The following is a 13,091-nucleotide window of genomic DNA, read 5'->3' on the forward strand; positions in this document are numbered from 1 at the left end:
CCCACCCCTTTGTGTTCAGCCGTGAGAACTAATTGGGAAAATATAGTGGACTCAAGAAAACACATAGGATCTGTGTGCAAGGGAGACACCACACACCTGGGTTATAGCACCACTTTCTGAAAAACAAAAGAGAGGTTTCCAGTAGCCTTCCTGGTGAGTTGTAGGAACTAGATATGACATAAAAGCCTAAAAATTTTGGCCACAGAGAGCGCAAGAAGAGTGGAGCAGTGTGCGCATAGAAAGGTGGAGCAACCCCAGATATAACAGCACCAGTAAACAGAATAGTCCATCGGAAGGCACTAGTGAAGATGTTAGGAGGTGTGTGAAATGTAAATGTGGAAGCAGGAGCTGAAAACTACAAGGACACGATAAATAAGGAAACACAACATCACCAAAACTAATACTTTTTTAATAACCTAGCTTAAAGACATGGCATTTTGCAACATGGCTGACGAAGAATTCAAAGTAGCTTTTAAAAATAAACTTAACAAGCGACAACTAAAGTCTGAAGACAATTTAACAAAATCAGGGAAAACTATGCGAACAAAGTGAGATATTTACCAAAGAAATAGAAATCATTCTGGAATCGAAAACTTCAATAAATAAATGGATAATGCTATAGAGGACATTTGTATCAGCTTAGAGCAAATAGAATATAGGATAAGTGAGCTGCAGGCCAAGCATTTTGAAATAACCCACAGAGAGAGAAATAAAGAAAAAAGAATGAGGGATCCAAAAAAGCTGCAGAGTAGAAGGAAGATACATTCCCCTCCTCCCAGGGCCAAACCAAATTATGACTAAATTACAGAATAGTCAAGCTGAGTAACCAACTGAAGACTAGCTGAGCAGAGGACTTATAACTCTGGAAATACATAAGAAGACATATTGAGACTGGTAGGAAAGGCAGAGGCTCAAAAAGGGCTGGTCGCACCCATGTTAAGAATCTGGAGGGATACCCGACTTCATCGGTTCCCCTGGGAGAAAGGTGTCTCAATCTGGCCAGCCTGGGCCTGCAGTGCAGACTTTCAGGGAGGCTCTGGAGTTCTGAGCATATTCAAGGTGGGGGACTCAGGTGGTGAAAGACTGAGTGTATGGCTCTGGGGCGGGGGCCATGTTCCCTCCTGTGTGCCCAAGTGGCATCGCCTCTCCCAGGGGAGACCTACTAGCTCCACACTTCCACTCTAGGTGGCCCCACCTGCTGAGCTCACACCCCGAGGAGAAACTAGCTGGCTGTGGCCAGCCGGGGCCTGTGGTGCAGACTTTCAGGGAAGGCTCTCAAAGAGGCCTGGGCAGACTCAGGGTAGTGGAGACAAACGGGGAGAGACTGAGGTGTGTGGCTCTGGCAGAAGGGTGATTTTTTTTTTCCCCTCGCATACTCACCTAGCTCCAGTATTCCTGGACAGAGCCCTCCATCCACGGGGTCAAATTTTGGTCTGCTTTTGCCTGATGAACCCTACTGGCCTCACTCTGATGACCTTCTGAGACCCTGCCCCAGAACGAAGTTCTGCAAGCAGGTTGCATCAGGCCTCGGTGTGTTCTAGCCTCACACTCAGCTTGGGCACCTAGGTGAATCTGTATCAACCTGGTGAGCACCACTCACACCTACCTTGTGACTTACTAAGATTCTACCTCACTCGACTCGTGTATGGCAAGAGGCTCTTTCAGTGACTGAGCCCGATAGGCAACTGGCAGTTTAAAGGGATTGTCAGGGTGCCTTGGGCCTTTTGCTCACTTATCCCTGGGTCCAGTGCTGGTGAAAGCAAGCTGTGGTACACAGCTTGGAAACTCCCACATGCACCCCATGCACCCAGGCTTAGTACAGTCCGCCTCAAACTGTGGATCACTCTGTAGCTTCAAACAGGTAGCCCAGGGCAGTTTGCAAGCAGGGCCTGACGTTGACCTGCATAGGAGTCACTCTGAAGAGGACCCAGAACCAAGACACATTAGAATTAAAATGCCAAAAAGTTATAGACAAATAGAGAATCTTATAAGCAGCAAGATAGAGACAGCTCGCAACCTACGAGGGAACTCCCATAAGGCTGTCAGCTGATTTCTCAACGGAAACACTTCAGGCAAAAAGCGGTTGTCACAAAATATTCAAAGTGATGAAAAACAAGGATCTACAACCAAGACTGTTCTGCCAGCAAGGGTATCAGTAAAATGGAAGGCGAAATAAAGAGTTTCCCATACATAAAAAGCGAAAGGAATTTATCACCACCAAAACAGTATTACAAGAAACATGAAGGGACTTCTTTGGGGAGAAAAGATAAAAAATATGAGTAAGAAAATATGAGAAAGAAAAAATACTCACCATCAAGGACAAACACTTAGTAAACGTAGTAGATCAACCAACTCTAAAGCCAGGACAAAGATTTAAAGACAAAAATAGGAAGACCATGTGTAAGTACAACAATATATTAAAGGATACATACAGAAAAACAGCAAAAAATAATGACAAAAACTTAAAAGTGGAGGTGAGGAAAAATTATAGTGAGTTTAGAATATGTTCAAACTTAAGTAACCATCAACTTAAAATTGACTGATATATACATATACATGAGTCACATGATAACCCAAGACCAGAAATCTAAGAGATATACATGAAAAAAAAAGTAATCTAAACATGACACTATGTACAGTCACTTACAAGAGAAGCTTGCAAGAGAATAAGGAAAGATCATAGAAAAAGTACAGAAACAATCAGAAAATGAATAAATTGACAATAACTACATACTCATCAATAATTATTTTAAATGGACTAAATGCTCCAATCAAAAGAGATAGGGTGGCTGAATGGATAAAAATACAAGGCTCATACATGTGCTGCCTGCAAGAGACCTACTTCAGATTGAGAGACACATGGACTGAATGTAAAGGTATGGAAAATGTTATTTCGTGCAAATGTAAATGAAAAAAAAAAAAAAAGCTAGGGAAGCAATTCTACTATGAGACAAAATAGATCCTAAATGTAGTAACAAGGGACAAAGGCATTTTATAATGATAAAGAGATCAACCCCAAAAGACTATATAACTCTGGTAAAGATCTACACACCCAGTGTAGGAGCAACGAAGTACATTAAACAACACTGACGGACATAAAGGGAGAGATTGACAGTAAGTCGGTGATAGTAGGAGGCTTTAATGCTCCTCTGACATCAAGAATTAGATCATCCAGACAGAAAATCAACAAGAAATCAGTGCCCTTAAATGGCGCATTAGACTAGGTGGTCTTAACTAATATTTTTAGGATATTTTATCCCAAAGTAGTGCAATAGACATTCTTCCTATGTGCACAAAAAACATTTTCCATGAGAGACCTCATCTTAGGCCATGAAAAAAATCTCTGTATATTTATTTATTTTTATTGTTTAATTCATTTATATTTTTGGTTTGGGACCTTGTCCAAGTTTTCTTTTTTCCCTTTTTCTTTTTTCCTCCCCTTTATTTGCCTCTGCCCTGCACCCTCCATCCTATGAGCAATCCCCCCGGCCCCTTAGTTCACATCCACGGGTCATGCATATAAGTTCTTTGACTTCTCCTTTTTCTATATTATTGTTAACCCACGCACCCCCCATCGATTTTGTACCTACTATTTATGCTTCTTATTCCCTGTACGTTTTTTCCCTTTCCCCCGCCCCCTCCCCTCTGGTCTCCATTTCTGTGATTCTGTTCCTTTTCCAGTTGTTTGCTTAGTTTGTTTTTATGGGTTTATTTTTAGGTTCAGTTGTTGATAGTTGTGAGTTTGTTATCATTTCAGTCTTCATAGTTTTTGGTCTTCTACTTCTTAGATAAGTCCCTTTAACATCTCATAGAATAAGGGCTTGGTGATGATGAACTCCTTTACCTTGACCTTATCTGGGAAGCACTTTATCTGCCCTTCCATTCTAAATGGCAGCTTTGCTGAATACAGTAATCTTGGATGTAGGTCCTTGCCTTCCTTGACTTTGAATACTTCTTTCCAGCCTCTTCTTGCCTGCAAAGTTTCTTTTGAGAAATCAGCTCATAGTCTTATGGAACTCCTTCATAGGTAATTGTCTCCTTTTCTCTGGCTGCTTTTAAGATTCTCTTCCTATTTTTAATCTTGGGTAATGTAAATATTATGTGCCGTGGTATGTTCCTGCTTGGGTCCAAATTCTTCAGGACTCTCTGAGCTTCCTGGACTTCCTGGATGTCTATTTCCTTTGCCAGATGGAGGTAGTTTTCCTTCATTATTTTTTCAAATAAGTTTTCAATTTCTTGCTCTTCCTCTTCTCCCCTACACCCCTAACATTCGGATGTTGGCACATTTAAAGTTGTCCCAGAGGTTCCTAAGCCTCTCCTCACTTTTTTTGAATTCCTGTTTCTTCATTCTGTTCTGGTTGAATATTTATCTCTTCCTTCTGCTCCAAATCACTCATCTGAGTCTGGGTTTCCTTCCCTTTACTGTTGGTTCCCTGCATATTTTCCTTTAAAAAGGTATACGTTTTAAAAAGACTGATATCATATTAAGCATCTTCTCCAGCCATAATGAATAAAAACGAGGGTCAATGAAAAGAAGAAAAGTAAAAAACACACTACATGTGGAGACTCAATAACATGCTACCAAACAATAATGCATGGCAATGAGATCAAGAAATAAATCAAAGTATACCTTGGAGACAAGTGAAAATAAAAATACGACAAACCAAAATGGATGGGACACAGCCAAAGTGTTGTAAGAAGGAAGGTCTCAGCAATAAAGTCCTACCTTGAGAAACAAGAATAATCTCAAATAAACAATCTAACCTTGCACTTCAAGAACCTTGGAAAAGAAGAACAAACAAAGCCTAAATTGAGTAGAAGGAAGATAATAATGAAGGTCAGACCAGGTATGAATAATATAGTCTAAAAAATTAGAAAAGAAGAATGAAACCAAGAGCTGGTTCTCTAAAAAGATCAATAAAATAGATAAAAATTTAGCCAGACATGAAAAAAAAAGACAGGTTGGGAAATATATAAAATTGAAATGAAGTGGACAAGTGACCATTGATACCACAGAAGTACCAAGGATCATAGGAAAATGCTACAATTACATGCCAACAAATGGGAAACCCGGAATAAGTGGGTAAATTCTGAGAAACATACAATATTCCAAGACTGAATCGAGAAGAAACATACCCTGTGAACAAACTGATCACTGCTAAGGAAATCAGATCAGTAATCAAAAAACTCCCAACAAAGAAAAGTTCTATACCTGATGCCTTCAAAATGAATTTCACAAAACATTTAATATTCATACAGTGATTTTTCTCCTAGCTTATCATTTAGTCATTTTGAATGCCAAATTATTAAGACAGATTCCCAGTAGGCAGTAGTCTATTCAAAGAAGGCAAAATTGCAGAAAATTAATGGAGGTATTAAGTATTGTGCTATACTCACTCCTCTGCCTGATGGAACTAGATTTTGTTTTAAACCAATTTAGAGTTGAAATTATGAGGTAGTATTTCAAAGTGGTTGTTTGCCATATTTATTTTGTACAGTTATCACTGGAGGACGTCTTACAAATGTGGATTTCCATCCCCACTCACAGAACTTCTGACATGGGAGATCTAGCTTACTGCTAAGGAAGTATAATTTTTATAAACATTCCATATTTTGTTTCCTCATGCTGCCAGGTGGTGAGTTCCATTTTAGAAAAAAATTTTTTCTAAGAAGATATATTCGATCTAAAAATATGGGAGTGTAAAAAATAAAATTTTTACATCTGGAATGTAAAATACATTTAGTGGAAAAATTATGGGAGTGTAAAAAATTATGGGAATGTAAGTAAAAATTAAAATGAAATTTAAAATAAAAGCTTTCTGTTTTTTACCTTTGAGCAAGATATTCATTGAAGGTTTCTCATATATGGCCTTTTCTATGTTAAGGCACTTTTCTTCTATACCATTTTGTTGAGTGTTTTAAGCATCAATGGATGTTGTATTTTGTCAAATGCATTTGCTTCATCTATTGATGAGATCATATGATTTTTATGTTTTATTTTGTAAATGTGGTATGTCATATTAATTAATTTGTGCAATCAGTTGTTGACAAAGAAGCCAAAAAACATACAACAGAGAAAGAAAAGCCTCTTCAACAAATGGCATTGGGAAAACTGGAAAGCCACATGCTAAGGAATGAAACTAGACTGCTCTATGATACCATACACACAAGTTAACTCAAAATGGATTAAAGACTTAAATATAAGACCCAAAACAATAACATGCATGGAAGAAAACAGGGGCATTAAAATTGTGGACATTTGTCTCAGAATAATTTTTTGTGAACTTGACCTCAAAGGCAAGGGAGGTAAAAGAAAAAAAATGAATGGAGCTACATCAAACCGAGAAGCTTCTGCACAGCAAAAGAAAGCACTAACAAAACAAAAAGGCATCTAACCAAGTGGGAGAAGCTACTACAAATGATATTCAAAATGTAAAAATCCAACCAACAAGAGAAAAGCAAACGATCTGATTTAAAAATGGGCAGAGCACCTGTTTAGGCCATTTTTCAAAAAGGACATACAGGTGGCCAACAGATATGTGAAAAGGTGCTCAAATATAAGTCAAAACCACAATTTGATACCACCTTACACGTCTTAGAATGAATATTATCTGTAAGACAAGAAATAAGAAGTGTTGAAGAGAACATGGAGAAAAGGAAACTCTTGCACACTGATGGTGGGAACGTAAATTTGTGCAGCAACAATGCAATACTATGATAGGACTTAGCAATACGTCTTTTGAGCATCTACTTGAAAAATTTGAAAACAGTTATTTGTAAAGATATGCGTGTTTTTATGTTCACGCTGCATTATTCACAATAGCCAAGACACGGAAAGAAGATAAGTGTTTTTCAATGGATGATTGGATAAAGAAGATCTGGTATATATGTACAGAGGAATACAACTCAGCTATAAAAAGATGAAACCTTGCTATTTATGATAATATGGATGGATCTTGAAAAGATCAATATTAAGCTAATTGAAATAAGTCAGATGAAAAAGTTCAAGAACTATATGATTTCACTTATGTGTGGGATATACAAGCAGCAAATGAACAACAACAACAAAAAACGCAGTCAAAAAGTACCAGTATTTAAAGTACAGTATAAAAAATGTATCAGCCAAAGGACAAATACGTCCTTATCCATGGGCATGAACAATAGCATGGTGATTGCCTGAGGGAGTCAGTGTGCTGGATGGAGGGGGAAGGGGAGGGTATTTGGACAACTGTAATAGAATAATCAATAAAATATAATTAAAAAAGAGAAAAGATGGTCAGCTTAAGTAGTCATCATGGAAACGTAAGCTGAAACTGCAATGAGACAATACTACGCATTCGTTACAATGGCTTCCACTTAAAAGACTGACAATGTCAAATGTGAGGGGGACGTAGGGCCACTGGTACTCTCATACACCCTTGTAACCACTTTAGAAAGTTGTTTGACAATTTCTTAAACGTTTAAACACACACCTGCCATACAACAAAGGTGTATTAATCCTTGGTATCTACTCGAGGAAAATAAAACATATACGACCAAACAAAGATTTATGTATAGATATTCATAGCAGCTTTTCTCATAGTATTCCACACTGGAATTCCCTAAATGCCCATTAATTGGTAGACAAATAAATAAATATGGGTTAAAACACAATACTACTCTACAGTGATGCTCATACATACAACACCATGGTTGAATTTACAAATTATCACGCCAAGTGAAAGAAGCTATCAATAAAATAATACATAACTGTATTCTTCTATTTTTATAACATACAAACTAATTTTTAGTAACAAAAAAGCATATCAGCGGTTGCCTGGGGATCAGGCAAAGGGAGAAATAATTGTCAAAAGAGCACTAGGGATATTTTTAAGATGCTGTAAGTGTTTTGCATCTTGATTGTGAATGGATTCAAGGTTTTTGTGGTTTCAACAAGGCAAAATTCATCAAAATGTATACCTTGCATGGATGCATTTGATTGTGCATAAGTTACTTCTCAATGAAGCTGACATAAAATAATAAAAACTAAAATTCTAGCCCAGGATAAAGGAAGTCACATGGCACCATCTTCTCTGAGACCTCTCAGGGGGAGAACACGGGCCCCATTTATATGGGTGTGTATGCTCACACTTTGAGACGGCATTCCTGAGACCAGTAAAACCCCATATTCTAATTGGCTGTCAGACTAGTGGGGCTCTGGGACTTTATCTGAAGTATTCTAAACCACACGGCAGGAGAATGATTTTTCTTTTTCCACATCATTTTTACCGTTTTTGTCCTTGCGTACCTCGTAATTAGTAGTAAATTCCTGAGCTACACTTGAAGCATGAGGGATTGTTTTGAGGACAAAGAGGGAGCTGAACTAGACCTTGGAGCAGGGACATTCAAGTGCTTGGAAGGTGTTTGTGGATAACTGAGGAGAGTGAAGAAGAGACTGGAATCTTCGGAGGCCCAAGGGAATGAAGGCCCTTCAGGGCCAGCCTGGGATAGGGATGTGGCTCTCACCAGCAGGGGCACCTGAGGTGGGATACAAATAAGTGCATCCAAATTGCACCCATCACCTTCCCCTTCCAAATCTCTTTCTGTTGTCCCAACACACTCACCCTATTCCCATCTTCCCAGGGTCTCAGGCCCCAAAGAGAGTCTCTCTGAGTCCTCTGTCCTTTGCTCCTCACAACCAGATACGGCATCTTCATAGTTTTAAATCTAGTCGACTCACACTTACTGATCTTCTCATAACTGCAGGCATTAAGCTTGACAATGGGGTTAGAGAAAGAAAGAAGAGAAAGCTGAGAGGGCCCTTTTGTGACACGATAGTAAGACTCTAGGAAAATTCCTGAGCGAGTGGGCATATGGAACGAACAAGAAAATTAAACACGGCCAAACAGACCCAAGATAAAAAGTAAATAGTATAGCGGACCAAAGAATATTCCCAAACCCCACTATGCCTCATTCTGACACAAAAGCATATGCAACATGCACCTGAAAAGCTAATGAATATACTGCTGAAACCCTCCCATAAGATTCTCACCTACAGAAAAAAGATAAAAAGCCCTGAGGACAAAAGCTCAGTGCGGGCTGCTCTGGAGCTCACCCACGCTCTTACTCAGGCATGAACACTTTTACACCTCCTTAAACTCTTAAGTGTCCCCAGGAGACTTGCAGCCAGGGGACCAGCGAGCAGTGGCAGCTTGACCCGGGCTCACCCCCCTCATCCTGTCTTCAAAGGCCCCTGTCCTCTGACTGCCTGGTGAGCTAAAAGCACCCCCCACCCCACCTTGGCTCACTTCTATTTCTGTGACCTTCATTTCCCGGTGAGCTAACAGCAGCCCTGCCTTGGCCCACACCTTTCCCGTAACTTCTATAGGGAGGCAAAGCGAGCACTGCCTAGGCTCTCTCCTGTTTCTTCTTCTATCCTCAGTACTTCTTTTGATTCACTGTCCCCTCTTAATAAAAATACTCTCAAAATCACCTGGACTTGTGCCATGAAATCTTTCCTACACACTCTCAAGAACCCACACAGTACAGACCAGCCTGAGGCAGACCTGCTCCAGGCCAGTTCCTGTCCAGTAACACTTGAATCCACAATCCTGAAGCACAGAGGTGGGGCTGGGATGGTAGGAAACATTATATCAAACAGTATTAGTTGAGGCTCCTCTCACCTTTGGTGACCTAATTTCTAATTCTGGAGATTGTAGAAGCTATAATGTCAAACCTTTCTCACCTACAAAAATATTTGGCTTCAAATTAAGACTGTAATTCCACCTTCGTGTTCTTTACTCTGGCCCCCCCAAAATGAAGAGTCTCCTACATCTTCATAATACTAACTGTCCTCTCAATCCCGCTCTTGCTCACCTCCCCTTGGGTCTTGTGTTCCATATTTCAAGTCTAACACATCTTGAGTACCTTGCTTTCATAGTTGCTTTGCTTTGGACAAGAAAACATGCTCAAGCCTTCCCATTTCATTTCAAGAAAGATTAGATTTTGACTCCTCCATGAGTTTTTATCTTCTTTATACACCCTAATTGCCAGATTTCTCAAAAGAAAAATATCACTTCTGGTTCAATAAATGTTTGTTGATAAAAATGAACTAACGGATACATCCCATCCACTTATTATTTTGTCTCATTTCTGCCCTCTTCTTTTAAACAAATATTCTTTGTAGGCCTGATACTCGTACTCTAGTTACCTCCTCCAGAAGGCCTCTCCAACATGTTCATCCTGCTTAATCGAGGGATCTTCCATATGTCGACTATCTCTCCTCTTTGGACACATCAAGATAGTATGCCTCTAAACAAACTAGATCATGTAAGTATTATGGATCAGAGTCTTTGAAAGGTATGTTAAAAAGTCCAGCATTTCTTTCCCATATCCATTGAGGGATATCAGCAGGCTGGGAAATGCTCCGGGTGCTGTGGGATGATTGGTGAGTAAGAGTTAGATTCCTGCCCTTTGAGAGTTTACCTTTTAGTTGGGCAGGTGGGAAGGAGACCATTAACTTGTAAATACTTGAATAAGCAACATAATTTCAGAATGTTTTATGTGCTAAGAAAGAAATACACACGCAATTGGATGGAAAGTAACTTGAGGCTAATTTGAATTGTGCACTTGGAGAATAGGTGCAGGAGGGGTTGCTGTGACTTTGGTGCTAATCCTGAGCTGCTCTAGGCACTTCTGGCTGTGCCCCACCTCCTCCAGGGTCTATCAGATGTAATTGTCCAGCAATTCCACTTGTGGGTAATTACCAAAAAAAATAAATAAATAAAAAGATCAAAATACTAACTTGAGGAAGTCTGCACCTCCACATTCATTTTAATATTATTTACAATAACCAAAACATGAAAACAATCTAAGTGTCCTCCAATAGATAAATGGATACCAAAAGTGGAATATTATTCTGCCATGACAAGAAGGAAATCTTGCCATTTGTAACAACATGAATGGACTATGAAACATTATGCTAAGTGAGGTAAGTCAGTCAGAGAAGGACAGGTATGATCTCACTTGTATGTGAAATCTAAAAAATAAAACAACCACCACAGCTGAACTCACAAAGAACTGATTGGTGGTTGTCAGGGGTGGGGGCCTGTGGGAGCCAAATGGTTGAAGGAGGTCAAAACATAGTAACTTACAGTTATAAAATGATGGGCCCTGAAGATATAATGTGTAGCATGGTGACTATATTTGATAATACTGTGTTTTATGTTTGAAAGTTGCCAAGAGAGTAAAATCGTAAAATTTCCCATCGTGACAAAAGAAAAGTAACTATGTGTGGTATGGATATTAAGTAGATTTATTGGGTGCAGATTTCTCTCTCTCCATATTGTGGTCCATCTTTGATATTGAATCCTGAAACTCATATTTAAATCAGTTTGTTTACAAAATTTTGAAAACTCTTTGTTGGTTTATGATACACTCAAATTACTTGGCCCTAACAACCTAATTCATTTCGCAAAACCACCTTTTTTTATCTTCCTGCTTTTTGTGTTCACTTTCTTCCCTTAGAAGACACACTCCCCCCTCCTTCCTCAACCTCATAGTCTTCTTAATCCGTGTTTTGAAGGGGAACAGAATACATGTGCCTCTTTGGCGTGTGGATTGTTTTGAGCTGAAGGCAACTAAGATCCAGCAGACTGAGGGAAACCTTTGAACGTCTTCCTCAACTGCCTGAAAGAATGTACACATGGGTGGGGCTTATACCAGGAAGAGAACTATTAGGGTATAAGAGAACTATACCAGGAAGAGATAACTTTATGTATCAGAAGGACTTGTCCACTTGGTATGGTAAACATTTTTTGGCCAAACATATATTCTTCTTATCTGCCTGTGAATTGCCTTCCTCCCATTTGAAGCCCCAGACTCCTACCCCCTTTTCTAGCTCTGGATGATATATAAGCCTCAATTGCCTGACTATCTTTGAGTCTAAATGTCTTTTGGGGCTTTTATATTATCTATATATGTATTAATTATGTATATGGTTAAATTTGGTTTTCTCCTGTCAACCTGTCTTATGTCTATTAGATTGTTAGACCAGCCCAAAAAAACTAGAAGGGAAGAAGGGGAAAATTTTCCCCCTTAAAATTCTGTATTACATATGTCTTTCTCCACCCTCTTTGCCCAAGACTTCATCTTCAGGCCCAGTTCAAGTTTCTCCTTGTTTGAGAAGCATCTTCCAGGTTGAGTGAATAGCTCCTTTTTTGGGGCTGACAATGGTACCTGTTATATGAAGTATAATGACAATATTAAAACCCTGAGTCCTTTGCTCCTGGAACAGTGTTTTAAAAATCTGTCCTCCCTTCTGTGCTCTAAGATATGGCTTACTGCAAAGGGCCAACCTTCCCCAAATGACTTAGAGAGACTCACTGATAACTATTCTTTTCACTTAGCATGCAGGCGTAGACCCTTTAAATTTCCATTTTCTTTGCCTCAAGAAGATGAGTGGAACTGTTTGCCTCCACTGATCTGTTTGCCTCCACTGATCAATTGAAACAAAGTGCTTGTAACTAAATCTTAGTTAAGCCTCTCTCCTTTCTTCAGGCCCCTGAAATTTGACCCACCTTTTCAGGTCCAGCAAACAACCCCCTTAAAGATCCTGCCTAAGAATCAGCAAACCTCAGGGAAAAGCACCCCCCGATTATCCCACTCCCCCCATACCCTGTTCTTTCTAGCAGAAACCTCTTTTGCCTTTCTCCTATAAATGAAAACTCTAACAAGCCTGGCCCATGAGATGCTTGCAGCTTTATGGTTGGATTGTTTTTTCTATTCCAAGCATTTCCTCTCCCTGACTGCAACATAATTCTTGATGGATGGAACTGGAGAGCACTATGCTAAGCGAAATAGGCCAGGGGTGGGTAAACACCATATGATCTCACCGGGAAGTGGAATCTAATCAACAAACCAAACAAGCAAGCAAAATATAACCAACAACATTGAAAGAGAAAAAACAAACCGATAATGAGAGGAAGGGAGGGGGGAGAACGGGAAAAAAGAAAGGGAAGGGCCAAATTAGGAACATGTAAAAGGACCCATGGACAAAGCCAAAAGGTGGGGAAGGATTGAGGGCGGGGCAGAGGGAAAGGTGGTGGCGGGAA

Source organism: Pteronotus mesoamericanus, unplaced genomic scaffold (genome assembly GCF_021234165.1).
Source record: "Pteronotus mesoamericanus isolate MK-2021 breed Mesoamerican mustached bat unplaced genomic scaffold, CSHL_Meso_final contig_591, whole genome shotgun sequence".
NCBI lineage: Eukaryota > Metazoa > Chordata > Mammalia > Chiroptera > Mormoopidae > Pteronotus > Pteronotus mesoamericanus.